Genomic DNA, 17,290 nt, shown 5'->3' on the forward strand with positions numbered 1-17,290 from the left:
ATAGCCCAAAATCACACAAGAAGTGCTGCAATGGGCTGTACAAGTTTTTGTCCCAGACGTAAGGTGCACCATGGCTGTGAGGTCAAATGATACCCTGCCACAGAGAAGAAATCCACAAGCAGGAAGACATAGATCACAGTTTTAGCTGTACACAGCTTTAGTCTTAACAGGTGGGAGTTTGGGCTGTATTCCAGTAGAACAGGACAGAACAACAATCATGTGCAGTAGCCGGTAAGTGGCATAGGGGTAGGGCATCTTCTAGATCCTGTCAAAGTGGAGATCAGCACTCTTAGACCAAAGAAGGCACTCAGAGTCTCAGGATAGGCAGCAGAATCAAGTTTTATTGTGCAGTGCACATACAGACTCAATTCAGGTGAACTGAGCGCCCAGTAATGGGGCCATTTTACTTTTACTACAGTTCTTATTAAGAGCTTACCTCACTTGCCTTTCCCAAGGTTTCTTCCATTTTTTCCCTACAAGGTTTTTTTGGGAGTTTTTCCTTGTCTTCTTAGAGAGTCAAGGCTGGGGGGCTGTCAAGAGGCAGGGCCTGTTAAAGCCCATTGCGGCACTTCCTGTGTGATTTTGGGCTATACAAAACTAAACTGTATTGTATTCTATTGTACTTAGCTCATTTTTCACCTTCATCTGTCACCCAACATTCCATTGCCTTGGTCCTGGCTCTAATTAGCTCTGCCAATATTTCTCAGCCTAATGAGTGTAGTACTCTGTTCTATCCATCATGCCCACTTGACAGGCCCTCTCCACACCTTGCACCTGTCCAGTGCCTGCCACCATTATTTCCTATTTTTCAGCTCACTTTCACCACATAGAAAGGGGTGGTGGGGGGGTTGAGGTTGCCTGTCATTCCCTCTCTGCATACCTGACCTTGACTTATGAAATATGTCTGGTTTCCAGATTGCTAAGAAAAATAAAAAATATACAGACACAGGCCTTTTTGTGATTTTACACTTACTATACTAACATGCAGTAAGATATAATGCTCATTTTCATATATGCTCCTGATTCTCCTTGAATATATGCAAATCATCAACTTTAAGAATATATTTTTCTATAATCCCTAATCTATACACTTCATGAAGAAAGTCCCATGGACATTCTGCTGATATCCAGACTTGCTTTCTGCTTCTCCAATTCAAGGTTACACAACTGTGCAGTCTAGCCTGCGTGGCACACATGTGCTGCACACAAAATGGTGAAGCCTTCCAAAATGACCAGAGATCAGATCCAGAGTTTACTTAAAAGAACCTTGTTGCATAGAAAAGGGGATTATGTTTTAAGAGGGAAGATGTCCCAGACCTTCCACAACAAAACATGGTAATATTTTAGCTGTTCTTATCTGAGCTGGAACTGCCTAACTCTTCTGTCTCTTGCTGTTCTGTAGCCCTGTTGTTTTGTTTGTTCAGATGTCGATGCCTGGTTGATTGGCCACTCTGAGATGATGTTCATTGGCATGCCCTGATATGAATTAGAACACTGTCCAGCTTGGTTCCTGCCTTGTGCTTGATGTTACTATCATGGACTCCCATCATTGCACTGGCTGAATGAAATCTGAAAATAAATAAATGGCTGAATTAACATTGCAGACAAAAAATATCATTTTTAGTAAGTTAGTACACTTCCTAAAGATCTTCATGAAGAAAGTCCCATGGACATTCACTTGATGTCCAGACTTGCCTTCTGCTTCCCCAATTCCAGGTGACACAACTTTGCAGTCCAACCTTCCTGACACCCATTCTGCTGCACAGAAAGGCAAAATGAAAATTCTTTCAAAATGGAAAAGATCAGAGCCAAAGTTCTACACTGTGAGCAGAATTGGAATTTGAGAGACCAACATATTTGCAACGTCAAGATACAAAGTAGTTTGTCTGAATGAAATGCTGGATAAAAAGTTTCTTGGTTTACCCATGTGCAGCTGGGATGTGCTCCTCTCCCTCTTTCACATTGTTGCTGAGATAAACAGATGTGTCACAAGTAGGCATTTTACCTCAGTCAACATATAATAGCTGAGCTGAATGAAGGAGTAACTGGGACAGGTGTCCTGTTTCTTAATGCACCTAAGTTGGTGGATATGTCACTGGTATGTATCCCATATCTCTTTCCTGTGATAGCTGATCTGGCCTGTCTGGCCGATGTGTCACTAGCAGGCGTTACCCTATTTATGACTTTTTATAGCTTAACCGGAAGCTGCATCATGTTTTTCAAGACACCTGAGCTGGCTTTTCTAGGTTAAATGTTGCTAGAAGACATTACCATTGACATTTCTTACTGTAACAGCACAAGACGATCTGGCCGAGGTGTCATTAGGAGGTAGTTTTTCCACTTTGGCTAAGCTGATTGGAAGTGTCACTGGGAGCCAGTGTTCCTGTTTGTTCCTTTTACAGATGAGCTAAATGAAGGTATCATTGGCAGGAACGTTCTGGTTCTTAGTATACCTGAGCTAGCTATTCTTGTGAGGTTGTTACTAGTGGACATCTCTCACTATACCTGAGCTGTCCTTTGAGTTCTGGTTGTCACTGAGAGACCTTATCATCTTTATTAAATATTACATTACATTATAACTAGTTGGAGGTCTCTCTGGGGATACTTCTTGTTTTCCAACACTGATCAGCTGGCTTCTCTGGCCCAGGTACAATTAGTAGGTATCTCCATTCCTCTTTACTATAGTACAGTTTATGGGCTATCTGATCTCGCTGAGATATCTGATGGAGAATTTTTCTGTTTACCATCACACTTGAGTTGGCTGGTCTGGTTCAGGTGTTACTGGGATAGACTTCTTACTTTATAGAATTCCGATCTTCCTGATTTGGCTAAGCTGTTACTAGAAGATGCCTTTATTCCTATTTTGTGCTGTATCCATCAGGCAAGGCCCAACTGGAAGGCATCTTTTCTTGTTGTCTTTTACAGCCGAGCTGATTGGAGATGTAATACTTACAGTATATCTGGCAAAGTCAACATACATGTCCACACACAAAGACATTACCTGATACACTGACATGAGTTTGAAATGTGTTCACAAATTTTCCAGTACCTTTAGCATTCCGGTAAAATATTTTTCTTTGAAATCCACATCACAAAGAGAATTTCAGGTGTATTGGATCAAGTGGTTTATCATACACTACAACAGTCTGATTATACTGATGCTAAAAAGGTACATAAATTCAGTTTTCCACTGTACCTGAGCTGGACAACTTGGACCTGTTGTGAGTTTTAGGTGCCTCCTCTCTGGTTGCCTTGTATAGTTCAAGTAATCAGAGGTCTCACTGTAAATGTTATAAGCACTCAGGTGGTGTTCATATTGATTTTGTTTAGAACAAAATAATAAATAGGAGATGGAACAAAACCAAATAGAAGAGATTGAATATGGTCAGTACCTACAAAAGGTCTGAGCTAAAATAAATATCAAGCACCACAACCAAAATGAAAACCAAAGTAAGTGCTCAAAAATTAATGCATAAAAGTCCTAAACTTAATAAGAATTAAGATAGTCTTGTTGAATATTTTGTTTCTGGAGAATTCGATCCAAAGCTCAGATAATCAGGAGATACATGCCTCCATCTTTTATAAAGTGTTTTCGGCTTAATGTTCTTCAACATTGAATCACTGTGAATTTAATTTGGCTTTTTTTAAACTGATCATCAGAAAAAGACTCTTTAATGTCAAAGTGAAAACAGATCTCTGCAAAGTGAGCTAAAATAATTACACATAAAAAATACAAACTAATTGATTGTATAAGTATTAAACCCCATCAAGTCAGTGTTTAGTAGCTGCACCTTTGGTAGCCATTGCAGCCTTCAGGCCACTATCTGCTTTACACATTAGGATGCATGGAGATCATGAATGAACAGCCTTTCCCAAGTCCAGCCACAAATTCTTCATTGTATTGAGTTATGGTCTCTGACTCGGCCACCCCAGGACTTTCACATTGCTGTTTTAAGCCACTCCTGTGTATCTGTTGTTTTATATTTTGGGTCATTGTCTTTTTTTTTTTTTTTTTTAGGGGTGATGGAAACCACATGTTTATCAATTCCATTCCATTCCAATAGATAAAAGTTCTTTTGTCCTACTACAATTAAACTATTTTTTCTGTTTCTTAGTGCACTTGAGCTGCTGTGGCTAGCTACGTTGTATCTTCATTCCTGTTTTTTTAACAAACTGGGGCAGGCCGGTTTAGCCCAGTGATGACTTTTAGGCATTGCCCCTTTGTTTACGTGAATAGCTGATTGAGCTGATTGATGGTGTTTCTAAGAGCTCCTTCTTCTCCTATTATTTCCTTAAATGGAGTCCCAGTCTTCTTTGTTTTCCCAGTCTCACCTTCTCACCTTGTGTTTGAATTAACTTTGTGCTGTGGTTTAATAATAACTGATTGCTATTAATTACACTTTATAAAGCACATTTCTAACCTGCTCAGAAGCACTTTACATTGACAGTGGGGAGCCCCTTCAACCACTACCAATGTGTAGCATCCATCTGGATGATGCGACGGCAGCCATTCTTGCGGCAGTATGCTCACCACACATTAGCTATTAGGTGGAGTGAAAGTGAAAGTTAGCCAATAAGGGACAGGGGATAATTAGGGGGGCAGAATGGTCGAGGGTGTGATGAGCATTGACCCAGGACATCTGGGCAGAACCTTCAAAAGATGACCACAGAGAGTCAGGATCTCAATTTTCTGTCTCTTCCAAAAGGGTGGCACCATTTTTTACAGCATAGTTTCCCAGTTATTACACTGGGGCAATGGGATTCACACACAGACCACTGGGTAAGCACCCCCTGCTGGCCTCACCAGCACCTCAACCAGTAAGCTTTTCTTAGTGCTGGCTGGGCCCAAAATGTGCAGCTTCATGTGGATTACCTGTTCTAAAGTGCAAGTGGTATGGCAGCAGTTCTGTGTCTGCAGTGTTGAGGAATCAACCTCAGAAGCACTAAGAATCTAAACCCGCTTGCTCAATGTGAAACTTCAAATAGTATCTGAAAAAATGAAACTATTGCAAAATGTAGTTATCTAATTATTATTTTTTACTTTTTCCTATGTCCTCCCCTCCAAGTGTACTGTAAATAAATGAAAGAGGCAAAGTGAAATCATATGTAGGCAGCTTGCCAAGCACAGCAATTACCTGGTGTCTTGTCGAGCAGGACCATCACGGGATGAGCGGTGCATGGCGGCGAGATGACAAGAGTGAACCATCAAGATGTTGCAGCCAAGGCATAATGAAAACATGAGGTGTTTGGAGGAGCCTGTAGAAGTAATTAGAGAGGCACTTCAGAAAGTTGAAATACTCAACAGACTGACTGCCACCATCCCCCTGCCCCAACCATCACCCCTTGAGCTTTCTTTTATTTTGAAAATGTTCACATTGTCTTTTGGCTTTGCAATACATGAGACGGCGCTTTGCATGAACTTCCACTGCTCTGCAAGGTCACAAGGCGAGGAATGTGTGAAGGAAGGAGAGACAGACAGGAGTATGACTTCCTGGCATATATGAAAATGGAGAGTGGACACATGAAGAGGGGGCATCATGGGGTAAGCAGGTACATGTATAATGTGAAATAAATACTAGCATGTCCCAATTAACATGCAGCCTGTTGCCATTCTTAGCAAATCTAATAACCTTGCCTCAAACCTTTTGTCTTCCTGACCTAAAACATCTAGTAGGCACATTCCCATCACCTAATCCCCCTAAATTACTGCAACAAAGCTTCCAGTAATGGTCTTCTGCTTAGACAGTGGTCAGTGCCAGGCACCAAAGGGTTTAAAGGGGTTATCATGTAAAGGGTGCAAGGCTTGAGGCTCCTGCATGATGCCTGTACTGCAGCTCTCACTGCAGGGACCTTTGGCACAGTTCGACTCTTAGTGTTTCGGGAACAAAGAGCACTCTGTTAACACTGCTGTTATTGTTTAGCTGTAACGAGATAAGAGCGGCTTGGAACAGGACCCAGATGAAATGTCAGCGGGGCACAACAGGTAAACATCTCAGTGTGGAGAGACAAAGACCTCCTTCTGGACTGGGAACTGGGCCTTAAGAGATGTGCACTATGACACCATAGCATACCCACTTCTCATCCAGTCCTCTCCGCTTCATTAAGGGTAATTTGAAAAAGCAGCCAAAAATATACTAAAGGTAGCTGAGGCTATTAGGTCTTATAATCCCACAGCTAATACACATCTTCCATCCATCCATTTTCCAACCAGCTGAATCCGAACACAGGGTCATGGGGGTCTGCTGGAGCCAATCCCAGCCAACACAGGGCAGGAACCAATCCCGGGCAGGGTGCCAACCCACCGCAGGACACACACAAACACACCCACACAAGGGCCAATTTAGAATCGCCAATCCACCTAACCTGCATGTCTTTGGACTGTGGGAGGAAACCGGAGCGCCCGGAGGAAACCCACACAGACATGGGGAGAACATGCAAACTCCACCAGGGAGGACCCGGGAAGTGAACCCGGGTCTCCTAACTGTGAGGCAGCAGTGCTACCACTGCGCCACCATGCCGCCCTAATACACATCTTTTTCTTGTATTTTTATCATTTTATATTTAATGTTAGCTTTGATATAACTTGATGTGCAGACCAGTGGTGCAGCAGTAGTTCTCTCTGCATAGAGTTTGCATGTTCTCCCTGTGGCTTTCTCTTACAGTGGAAACCTATGCAAGTTGGATGAACTGGTGTTGCTAAACTGGCCCGTGTGTTCACCCAGTGATGGCAAGGCTCTCTGACCAGGAGTTGACCCTGCCTTGTGCTGGGATCAGCTGGGTGCAAAGCAGGGTCAGCTCGGGACAGGGGGCCAGTCCACGGCAACGCCCACTCATGTAACCCAACCCAATTGAACACATGGAGATTGTGCAAACTCAACAGAGTACTGGATCTGTGAGGCAGTAGTGCCTACTTCTGCAGTATAAACTGAATGTGGAAAATGAAAAAGGTGCTATAAACAATTACAAAAGCAGAGGTTGTGACAAAGGGTTAATTCTGATTTTACACCCAATGCTGCTGAGCTTCGGCTCACTGTGAGCCTGCAATGGAAGAACATGGTTAAAAAATAAATAGGAGGGCAATTCATAAAATGCATTATAAAAAATACAGTGCTAAGGTGATAAGAAAGCTATGTAGATAATGGACACTGTAACATTTATGGTAGGAAAGGTACTAAAATAATTGCAAAAATGACGCTATCATTGCTGTGTTGGGAAAGAGATTATAAAAGAAATCATCAGACCAGCCATTATTTTTCGAGGCACCCTTCTCATATCCTATCCAGTTTTATATTTGCCTTCTTTGAAGATGACTCTCTCAGAGTGCTTTATATGTCTTTACTCTTCCTCATGCATCTCACAATCTATTGCACCACCAAAGCCAAACTGACCAATCAAATTGCTCAGAGGGATCAGACACACACACCTTAGTGTTTTGTTAAATAGTAGATGTGCAATCAGATCAGGACATCACAATGTTGCTAGGCTTAATGCTCCAGGAGACCAGCTTAATTTCCATTTGTGTGGGTTTTTCTTGTTCTCCCTGTATTTTCTCAGCTCTGGTTTTCCATCCACATTCCTGATACTTGCACATTAGAGTAACTGAAGACTCTACGTTGTTCTTTTGTGAGTGAGTATGGGTATGTGCCCTGCTAAAGACCCATCCAGGTATGCTGCTCATATATGTTTTGAAAATACACAACCCTGAACTGGACAAGCAGAGACAGACAGAAAGCAAATTTTAAGTCAATAGTAGAAACAGCCCTGGGTAGGCAAAATGAAAGTGAGGTCCAGTGTGAACCCCCTGGACCCTGGACTGAAAAACTGACTGATGGAATGATTGCCAGCACTCACCATGACAGTGTAAATAAATATGATTGTAATACATTATCAAATATGAAATGGCAACAACAAATTTTTATTCAAATAAAATCTACAGTGCTGGTAGATACCAATAAAGACAGCACTGCCCTCAGAGCAGACTGGCAGACACAATAACGCAGACAGGACATTGTGCCCCGCTTCTCTGATAGTAGAGATAACAAATGGACTAATGTAAAATAAAGTATGAACAAGAGCACCACAGAAAGAGCAGTCTGAAGAAAGCTGGTGACACTTTATAAATGTCAATATGATAAGAAAGTGATCACTTCAAAGACATTAGAAATGAATGTAATAAAGTCTTTTATTAAAAATGGTATTAAGTATATTATAATTTGTAGTATAAAAGGAATTGCAAGAGGATGCATCATCCATCCATTATCGAACTTGCTTAATCTTATTTAAGGTTTTGGGAAGAGAGAAATTACCACAGCATAACATTGTCAAACCCGCTTAACCCAACTGAGGGCTGTGGGAAGCTGGAGCCTGTTCTGACAATGTTGGGGAGAATGGAGCAACTAACCACATGTGGGGAGCCATCACTTGCACTTCCCCATTAGAGGATTAAAGTTTTGTCGATTAATCTAACATACCCATCTTGGGTGAACACATAAGAAAAATATGTAACCTGGACAGTGGACAAGTGCTGAAGTGTAATCCAAGACGCTTAATCTATGAGTGGTTTCTAAAAGTATTCATACCCCATCACTTTCTACATACTTAATTGCGTTGCAGATTGAATTTTAATTGGATACATTTGCCATTATTGCTCACCAATCCACACTAAAAAAACAATACTGACAAAGTGCAAATGTGTTTTCAGAAAGGTTTACAAATTAAAAATAAAAAACTGAAACCTCTCATTCATATAGTTGAGACGTTTTGCTGTGGCACTCCAAACATTTGAATCCTGCGTGCTTTAATGCTCTTTGAAAATCTAGAATTTGATTGGAGTCCAAACTGAATTGATTGGACAGCATTTAGAAAGGCACCCATTTGTTTATAGAAGGCCCCACATTTCACACTGCATGTCAGGGCAAAAACCAAGCCATGAAGTCCTAGAAACTCTGTAGACATCCACCATCAAATTATGGTGAGGGATCGATCAGGACAAGGGGATAAAACCATTTCTACAGCTTTGTGTGTCCCCTGGAGCACAGTGGGCTCAATAATTGTGAAATGAAAGAAGTTTGGAATTATTCAGACTCTTCCAAGAATTAATCTGGTCAAACTGAGTAACTGGGGAAGAAGGGCCTTGGTCAGGGCGCTTACCAAGAGCCTAATGGTCACTCTACCAGAGCTTCAGAAGTCCTCTACTGATATGGGAGAAGCTGCTGGAAGGATGACCATATCAAAACTCCATCACCCAGGTGTTTATGGTTGAGTGTCTGACTCCCTTTTGGTGTTTGTAGGAAAAAGACTCTCTAGTGTGGTGAGACAAAAACTCAATTCTTTGGGCTGAACTCCAAGCACTACATTTGGTGAAGACCAGGTACTGCTTATCACCTGTCTTATACCATTTCTGTGGTGCAGCATGCTGGTGGCATCATCATGCTCTATGGATGTTTCTCACTAGCAGGGACAGGAAGATTGGTCAGAATACAAGAAAGATTAAATGAAGCCAAAAACAGAGAGGTCCTTGAAGGAAACCTGATCCAGAGTGCATTTCACCTCAGACTGGAGCAATGTTGCACCTTTCAGCATGACAATGGCAGGAAGCATACAGACAAGACAATGCTGAAGTGGCTTCACGACAAGTCTCTGAGTGTCCTTGAGTGGCCAATACCTAATTCTCAAAGTGTATCTGCGGAGAGAACTGAAAGTGGCAGTTTACAGACACTTCCCATCCAATGTGGTGGAGCTTAAGGGGATCTTCTGGTAAGAATGGGATAAACTGCTCAAATGCAGGTGTGCAAACCTGGTACAGACTTACCCACGAAGACCTGAAGATGTACTTGATGCTAAAGGGGCTTCTACAAAGTAATGGATTAAGTATATCAATGCTTATTTGGATAAGAGATTTCAGTTTTTCATTTTATTTGTAAACCTTTCTAAAAACATGTTTTCACTTCATTATTATGGGTTGTTGAGTGTAGATCGATGGACAAAACTGTCAAATTTGTCGATTTAAAATTAAATCTACAAAACAATAAAGTGTGTAGTAATAGGGTGTTGTACAGTGTTAGCCATGGTGGATGCAGTGAGACGTCAAGCAAAAGAACACCTTTTATTGGCTAATTGAACAGATTACAATATGCAAGCTTTCGAGGCAACTGAGGTCCCTTCTTCAGGAAGGTTGAAATCAGATTGTAATGTGTAGATAGTGAAATGAAATTATGATATTCAATGTCCTAATATTTTTAAAAATTTAAAATTGAAACATAAAAGCAAATATTGTATAGTACATAAAACACACATAAATTCCTAAATCACTAAATCGAATTTGTGGTCAAGTGAAGACAAAGCCAATTCCAGCAGCGCTGAGCCCAAGGCAAGTAACAACCCCTGAATGGAGTGCCAGTCCCACTCTTGCATGCACACCCACAGGTCAATTTATATTCGCCAATTAACCTAAAACACGCACACATCTTTGGGGCTTGAAGAGAAAAACACACAGAGACAGAGATAACAATAAACTCCACACCAATATGACCCAGCACTGGATTGTCAGTCCATAAACCAGCAGCATTAATTAGTGCGCTTTCCTAGTCATGCACAGTTTGAGAGTTATTGCAAAATAAAGTGTGCTGCATGAAGTAATGGCATGATGTCCATGATGATCTTTATAAAAGAGGTCAAATAAACAAATATATTGAGCATGTGGATTGCTCGATACCAACCAGTTCAGCTTCAAGAGGAACCACTCAAATGAGATGGCTCTACTAATGGTGGTCAACCAGCCATGACTTGCTAGAGCTACTAACATGTCATGCTAGATCTCTCCTCTGCCTTCGACATGGTCAACCATGACATCCTTCTTGCCTCCCTCTCTGACACTGGCATCTTTGTGACTGCTCTCAGATGATTTCAGTCCTATATCTCAAGCAGATCCTACAGTGTGTCCTGGCGAGGAGAGTTGTCAAAGGAACACCAGACATGTACAGGTGTACCCCAAGGATTGGTGGTGGGTCTTCTACTTTTCTCTCACTCTACACTACCTCGCTGGGCTCCATCATCCAATCCCATGGTTTGTCTTATCAATGCTTTGCCGATGATGCACAACAGTACCTATTGTTCCCCCTGGAGGACAGTATCAGCTAGAGTCTGTGAATGTCTTACTGATATCTCAAACTGGATGAAGGACCATCACCTGCAGCTCAACTTGGCAAAAACCGAGCTTATTGTGATCCTGGTTAGCCAGTCTGTTTAAATCCCCATCTCTGTACACCTCGGCTTGTTGATGCTAACACCTGCCAGGTCAGTTTGCTATATTTTTCTGACCATATTTCTGCTGTTTCTCATTCCTGCAGGTTCACACTGTACAACATTCGCAAGATCAGACCTCATGTGCTGGAATATCCAGCACAACTTCTGGTCCAGGTTTTGGTCTTGTCGCGTCTGGACTACTGCAACTCACTTCTGGCAGGAATATCCGTATGTGCTATCAAACTACTGCAGTTGGTCCAAAATGCAGCGGCCCATCTTGCATTTAACCAGCTGAGGCACATGTCACTACTCTCCTCAGGTCGCTACATTGGCTTCATAGCAATACATATTAAGTTCACATCCTTAATGCTTGCCTACAGAGTAATCAATGGGTCAGCACCTGAGTATATGGAGACACTGGTGAGGTGCTATTTAACTTGTTGCCCACTCAGGTCCTGCCAGGGTCTGGTGATGACTCTTTTCTTTTGTAGTTCATAGTTGGTGGAATGAGCTGCCCACCTCCATCTGTACTGCTGACTCCCTTAATGTACCTAAGAAGCAATTGAAGACCCATCAGTGAATATCTGTCTAATTGACAGGTTAAAAAACGAAAGACCTTTGCTCTGTGATATTTTATATTGTTGGTTAATTAGTTGTTAGACTAAGTTTATATGGTTTATTGATTCTAGCACTTATGGCAATCAGCCTTTTGTTACCTGTCCTATTACAGTTACTGAACAAACAGGCTCTAGCCTAATGTTACTCAATTATGTTTACCTCTTTTGTAAGTGGCTCTGGATAAAAGTGTCTGCCAAGTAAATACATGTACATGTAAATGTAAACGGAAGCATGTAAGGAACAAACAAGTGTGAAAAAAGTTCTCACTTTTAAGACACAGTAGCAGACCACCAGTTGTCATAATTGGAAAACTGAAAGCATTTGTTTGCAATTTGGTGAGCATAGGATTAACCTTTCATTCCTAATACCGTTTCATAAACTCTTAAGTGCACTTGAATGATTTTATGGTCCTCTCAGATTCACAAGTTTATTGACAGCCTGAAAGTACAGCAAATCTACTCCTGTGGCAGTCTCCTTTTTGAATCAAAATGTGCAATTCTTCCTAATTACTAGATTGCGATTACCAGTGTGCAATTAAATTGTATCGGGGTTAATTTAATATACGATGGCATGGTAAAAGCAGAATGCCAGGATGCCTATTAAGGCATTAAACTGTCAATCAGTGAAGTTTTCTGTGGACACCACACCATAGAACTCGAGAAACACGATCATTCTTGTGTGCTCCGCCGTTTATTTAGGCATTTGTTTGCAAATCTTGCCAGTAAAGTCGTTACAATGGCTGTTCCCTGGTAACGCCGCGCACCTGAGAGGTGTACAGACGCGCACGTCGCCTGCTGCGAGAATCAACAAGCCGCAAGATCGGCGTGATGGGGCGCTGGCACTGAGGTGGACCCGGTCAAAGACGCCTTGTAAAGTGCAGCAGATCGCCGCAGCAACATGAATCATTGCTTCGGTAAAAATATGTAACTCGGCCTCCTATGCTAACAAACATCTGCGGTGTTTTTTTTTTTTATATATATATTTTTTTGCCCGAGACAACCACTAATGATGAAGAATGTAATTACAATAATTTTGCATCAGCACCTGGCGCAGCTGGCTGACAGTGTTTACTGGAATCCTAAACAATATATATTAAGGGCCGGGCTGAGTTATTTGGGACTGCGTATTCGAATTCCGGCATTTCACAAAATTGGCGATCCACGCTGAGAGGTTTTTAATGTTTGTGGCGCGGAAGTTGACATAAACATATATTTTCGTCCATTATATATAATGGATGTAACTACCATGTCTTCTATATATAATTTGAATATCCTTATATTAAATCTTACTATTACATATAGGATCTAGAAGTGAAATATGGGAGGCACGGTAGCATTGCTCCTTGACGGATCCAGTGGCCGGCCTTGGATAGAGGAGCACGTTTTCACCGGCTTCCTGGATTGACACGCACTGGCAACTCTGAACTGGCCCCAGTGTCAGCATGTGTGGGAGTGTCGGCGCTCTGCGGGTTCTGCCTTGCAGCCGGTACTGTAGGCATAGGCTCCACCCCAAAACTACGATCCTCAAATTAATGTAACCGGGTTTATAAATGGAAATGTTATGAAATACGTGAACAATGTCAAGTGAAATGTATTTAAAATGGAAATGGTAAGAAATACGTGAACTATGTCACGTGAAATGTATTTTAATATTCTGTGTTACTGGATTCCCTTGGGTTGTAAGCCCATAAACCAGGCGTGCACTCAATCACTGTCTTTTGTGGTGCGGTGCACAGCTGCAAGACTGCAGGTCGAACTGTTTCAAATTCCACATGTTACTGTTCAACGATGTGTTCATTTCACCATTTTCTGAAGCCGCTTGTTGCAATAAGGGGTCTCGAGGTGCAACGGCTTTCTCTCTGCAGGGCGACGATTCATCGCAGGGCACAGATCACTCACTCACACCGGCGTCATCGGTGAGGCGTAAGAGGAAACCGCAATGTTTGGAGAAAACCCACGTAGACACTGAAAGGACTGGAGTGTAAACTCAGCCGCGAACTTCTGCGCCATCAAATCAACCAACACAAATATAAACTTGAAGTCTGTTCTACTGTTGAATATCAAAATTCAATTATTATTTTGTATTTCCAACCCCCGTGACCCTCCTCAGGATTAAGTGGCCTTAGTAAATGGCATGTCGTTTTCTTTTGGATTTGTTTTATTAACTTCAGTTAATGAGACTGTTACCTCGGCTGCCCGTGCAAAAATTCCGACAATACTAAGTGGTTGTATTTAAACCGATTTTTACTTCAAGAACTTTGTAACTTCCAAGAATAAGGCCAGAGGATGATCTCAAAGGCCTGACATAGGTGCAGGTTCAGCACGTCACTCGGAGAGACTGCTGAGTGCAGCCACACCCCGTGCCAGTTGGGCGTTAAGCGTTTCTCGTAGGGAACTCCCATTCCCTACGGGCTCCCGGGGAGCGCTTACTGTTGATCACAGACGATGTGCTTCAAGATTTGTAAATCAAAGCAGCGTTTGAACATTTGACTTAATTCCCCCACCCCCTTCCCCATCAAACCGAGTCAGCACTCTTAGCAAGGTTGGCTTCGGGACTTGTGTGTATTTAGCGTTCCGAAGCACATTTGGTGAACGAGCGATGTGGATGGCTGTATGTAAGTAAGTGACAGCATGTGGTGCCCATATATCGATCATCCCTTTAATTGCGTAAATTCACACTTTGGTTTGCATTTTTTAAGCAAGCCTTTGAGCGGCTTGCATTCCAGGCTTAGTTGCTTTTATCCTGAGATCGCTCTCCTCCATTCTGAAACAAAAAACAGTCATTCGGAAAAGTCTTACCGTGAAATAAAAACGATCTTTAAAAGTAAGGCTATTTTGAAATAAAACCTTTTATAATAAAACGATTGGAATATATGTCCCAATAATTAGATGCCTTTTGAGACGGTTTGCTACCGAGTGTGAAGCGGCAGGGATGAGGGCGAACATCTCGAAATCTGAATCATTGTGCCCTGCAGGAAAACGGCGGAGAGTCCTCTTTGATTGAGAGGTGATGTACTGCCTCAAGTGGAGGAGTTTAAGTACGTCGGGGACGGGGTCATGTTCACGAGTGAGATCGACAGACGGATCGGGGTATATACTCAGGGCCGGCGCCACCATTAAGGTGAATTAGGCATTCTCCTAGGGCGCAGATCATAATACGAACGGCTGGCGCACTAATAAGCTTGGCCAAGAACGCAAAATAACCCTAGCACCGGCACTGGGTGTAATGATCCGTAGTAGCGAAGAAGCAGCTGAATTAGAATGTGTATCTCTCGATGTAATAGAGATCAGCGTTCCTACCCTCACGCACGATCATTAGATTTGGGTAATAACCGAAAGAATGAGATCGAGTGTGCAAAAGCGGCCGAAATAAGCTTTCTCCGCAGGGTGACTGGGCTCTCCCTTAGAGACAGGGTGAGAAGTGCAGACATCCGAGAGCCGGAGAAGAGCCGCTGATCCTCCGAATCGAGAGGAGCCAACTGAGGTGGATTGGGCATCTGATACGAATGCCTCCCTGCCGCATCTCTCTATGGTGGACACGACCAGCTGGGAGGAGACCCCCGGGAAGACCCAGAGCCCACTGGGAGAGCTACATCTCCCAAACGGCTTGGGAACAAGAGCTGGCATGTGTGGCAGGGGAAAGGACAACATGAGCCTCACTGCTATGACTGTTACCTCACCGGAAAAGCGGTGGAAAAAATAATGAATGAATTTATGAAGAAACGAATAAATAGATTTATTTGGTTATATTTTTTCATAACATGTTTATATCGCTTTACATTTGCATATGATTATTTATTTCATTAGTGTCCTTTTTTGTTTTATTTTGGCACAAATGGTATTCCATTCTCCTTCACGGAATCTCGTCTGGTTCTGTCACCGGCGTTTTGGTGTCTGAAAGTGGTCGTTTGCCTTTCCTGCGCAGTGTGTGCTGACCTCCGACATCCAAAATATCTTACAGATTTGAGCGACGTGTGCTTCAAGAGTAGGTTCCGACCCCCCTTATTGGCTTCAGAAACTTGATAGCATTTGTTGCCTTTTCCGTATCTCCCTGCGATTTACAGATTTCTTTCTAATGTCTTTTCAGAACATAAGGACATCACAACACAAACACCCTTAGTGTCTCACTGTGTGGGGCCATTCATGCTACACAAAGAAGAAAGTTCACAAGTTTATTTATTTCTGATCGCCTATAGTGTCGAATTCTCAGCGAACAAAAGATTTGCTCAGCCACTTGGTGTTCGCCTTGCATTAATTTTTGATGGACTGTAAGCCTGGACGTAGGTGACACCAGCAGCAAATTTTTGGATTTAATAGTTTTTCCTTTCTTTCACTTTTGTAGACTCCATCTGCTCACAACGTTAGGATCCAGGGAGTACAATGAATGAATGAATATATGTGTATAGATCCTCATTGTATGAAAAGGCGAGTTGAGCCTCAGGAGCCATATGTAGGTAGGATTCTTTTTTTAACATGACTGGAAAATGCACACAATGCAGCTGAGGGATTGAAATGCTTGGGCAGAATCACGCATTATTTCATCTTTATGTCAGTTTGAGCTACCTTGACTGTCTATCTTAGTAAAAGAATAAGTGTCTGAGTGCGCTGTGTCATTCCAACAGGTCACAGATGCATCACAAACATTTGCAGTAATAAAATGAATTACATTTTTCATGCCAACAGATCACATCACAACAACATCACAAACATTAATACTACTTTTACAAATCCCATGCCAAATGGTATGTAATAGAAACATGTGCAATGCACTTGTCATTCCAACAGTTGGCACATCACAAACATTGGTAGTAATGCTTTTTATTACTGTGCCATCCTGGAGATATTCTTGCCAGCCAGGAACCTCAACATGAAGACTATTCAAATGTCCCAAAGAGCTTGGCAGGTTCTTTACTTCACAAAACACTGTTAAAATTCTTTAGTGGCCATTTGCTGGAGGGCAGGCCTTTGTCTCGTATAACATTTCAGTGTCTGTGTCTGAACACTCACTTCTAACTGATTTCTTGAAAACAGATATGAAACCATTAGGGTGACACGAGGGAAAAGGCAGGAAGAAATTCAACTTCAATACATACCAAGAAAAAGGAAGTCAAAATTCTGTAAGTGCCAAAGGCAGACATGTCCAGCTATCAGCTGCCAACGAGAAGAACAAATGTGCAGCTTGAATGGTGACTCATTTCCAGAGGTAATCTCAGTGGTCATGAGCTCATCGTGACATTTGTTTATTCTCGCATGAGCTCAGTGTGGAATGTTCCTCCTAGGCGGTGACCAGGTGTGCTGCTTAGCTTCTCTTCTCAGGCTTTTTGCACCACATCACCATTTTATTCCCCTTTTGCCTCTTGTCATGGTTCTGGGTGGAAAGTTGGAATTTAGGACGCAGCCAAAGTATGCCACATTGGTCAATGCAAGTG

At 42.2% G+C, this 17,290-nt stretch overlaps 1 long non-coding RNA gene across 1 annotated transcript; it reads right to left on the reverse strand.

Annotated features, from left to right (window-relative positions):
• Positions 1-1,666: 1,666 nt before the first annotated feature.
• Positions 1,667-17,074, reverse strand: LOC127529408 (uncharacterized). Its single transcript, XR_007936090.1, has 3 exons — positions 16,955-17,074; positions 5,136-5,256; positions 1,667-1,758 (listed from the first exon to the last, which is right to left on the reverse strand). It is a non-coding gene; the product is annotated as an uncharacterized LOC127529408 (long non-coding RNA).
• Between the last annotated feature and the right edge of the window lie 216 nt (positions 17,075-17,290).

The sequence above is a fragment of the Erpetoichthys calabaricus genome, chromosome 10 (assembly GCF_900747795.2).
Source record: "Erpetoichthys calabaricus chromosome 10, fErpCal1.3, whole genome shotgun sequence".
Classification (NCBI taxonomy): domain Eukaryota; kingdom Metazoa; phylum Chordata; class Cladistia; order Polypteriformes; family Polypteridae; genus Erpetoichthys; species Erpetoichthys calabaricus.